The sequence below is a fragment of the Otolemur garnettii genome, unplaced genomic scaffold (assembly GCF_000181295.1).
Source record: "Otolemur garnettii isolate 467f Iridium unplaced genomic scaffold, OtoGar3 scaffold00014, whole genome shotgun sequence".
Taxonomy (NCBI): Eukaryota; Metazoa; Chordata; class Mammalia; order Primates; family Galagidae; genus Otolemur; species Otolemur garnettii.
Genome location: NW_003852409.1, coordinates 17624484 through 17626616, shown reverse-complemented (window position 1 = coordinate 17626616; position 2133 = coordinate 17624484). Strand labels below are relative to the sequence as shown.

The 2133-nt window shown below is 38.2% G+C and overlaps 1 protein-coding gene across 1 annotated transcript in view; it reads left to right on the top strand.

The window, feature by feature from the left end:
* AKNA (AT-hook transcription factor) overlaps window positions 1-2133 on the top strand; it is a 50070-nt gene that overhangs the window by 20864 nt on the left and 27073 nt on the right. The window lies entirely within an intron of this gene.

The window sequence follows — 2133 nt, the reverse complement described above, 5'->3', positions numbered from 1 at the left end:
GGGCATCACATCAAAATCCCTCCAGTTGTGCTTAAAATTGTTTCCCGGTGGGCTCCCAGGAAACTCTGAGCTCTTTCAGGATTCTGGAAGGGTAACAGACCTTCCACTCCACCTCCCTACTTTCTTAGTTTGTTTTATTATAGTAATTAATTTTCAGTTACCTCTCAAAGGGCCTTTCTATTTTCACCAAACAGTCCAAGTAATGGTGAATTGTTTGCAGGTCTATATATAGCTATATATTTGGCTTTCTTCCAAAAGTGCTTTAAAGCAGCTTATGAAAATACATATATTTTAACCTCCTTCTGAAAATGGAAATGAGGGAACTGAAGCAGAGGGGAAGTAGGGTAGAAAAACAATTAACTTAGGGTGAAGAGCGTGAACAAAATGTGCTATTGGACCCTGAGCACTTTATCCAGTCACACATTTAGCTTTGAGCTTCCTAGTTGCTGATGCAAAAAGGGAAATGCAATAGTTACATGTACCACCCTGTCTATAAAACAAATTCCTTAAGAGAAACACCACCATTATTTCTCTCTTTTTTTTCTTTTCCTCTTCCCTTTCTTTTTAGTGATAGCTTTATTGAAATATAATTCCTATAACGTACAATCCACTCATTTAAAGTGGATGCTTGAGTTGTTTTCAGTGTTTTTACAGCTCATACAACCGTCGCCACAAACAGTTCTTAGAATGTTTTCATCACCCAATAAGAAACGCCCTCTCTATTGAGCAATCACTCCCCATTCCCTCTTCCCCCAGCCTCAGACAGCTGCCCGTCTGCCTTCTGTCTCTATGGGCTTGCCTTTTCTGGGCATTTCATATAAATAAATTCAAAGAATATTTGCCCTTTTGTGCGTGACTCCTTTTACTTATCATGATGTTTTCAAGGCTCACCCATGTTGGAGTGACATGCACAAGTACTTTATTCATGTTTCTCACCACCATTCTTGGTCCTATAACTCCAGAGACATTTCTTCTTTATCCATAAAATAAAACAAAGTCAGGTCAAATACCGCAGGAGTAGGTACCAGCTGAGCCCTAATGATGCAGGGCCGGGCTGTCCTATATGGGAGCCACTGGCCATCTGTGCCCATTGAATACCTGACATGGGCCATTCCACACTGAAATGTCCAATGGACGTAAAACACACCCCAGATTTTGAAAACTTAGTGTGAAAAGTGTATAATATATCCCCTTACTAATTTTTATATTGATTACATGTTGAAATAATAGTTGGCATTAAATAAAATATATTATTAAAACTGATTTCACTTGTTTCTTTTTACACGTTTACTGGTGCTACTAGAAAATTTTAAATTACAGGTATAGTTTATGCATTTTTATTATATATAATATAATTATATTCATTTGTATATTTCAGCACCGGTCTGGAGCTTTTCTAAAATTAAATCCCAAATCTCTTTCTTTTTTTTTTTTTCTAATTAAAGCAATTTGGGGGGAAAGATAATAGATGCTTGTGGTAAAGACCATCACACAGTACAAAGGACAGATTCAGCTAAAAATAAGGCTTTTTCTCCCAACCGTGCACAACCGTTGAATGCACACACATGCATTTATAAAAATGTTTATGTAAATATGTAAACTATACTGTACCTTGACTTCCTTAATATCCTAAATTTGGACATTTATTTTTGGGTAGGCAATGAATTCACGTTGTTCAAAGATACAGAGAACATGGAGTAGGAGATCTCACTCCCATTCCTGTCCACCAGCCGCTCAGTTCTGCTCCCCAGAAGCAAGTCATGTTTTAGTTTCTTGAATCCTGCTAGAGATAGTTTGTCATATATAAAAATATTTATATTTCCCCTTGTTATTCCCTATATGTTTTATACAGATGTAGCATAATAGACATTGCTCTTTACCTTGTTTGACACTGAAAAATAGGTCCTGGGGCACTTGTTGCTCAGAACATATACGTGTGCCTTCATCTTGTTGATGGCTGCTGCTGTTCCATGCACAGGGATTTAGGCAATTTCCAGTTGCCCCCGCCCACCGTACATGCTGCAGTATATACCCTGGTTCATAGATCGTCATGTACACGAGTGTGCTTTGTCATCAGTATATTCCTGCAGGTTCCTTCTGGATCTTTCCCAAGGCTGCCATGGCTAAGACCAA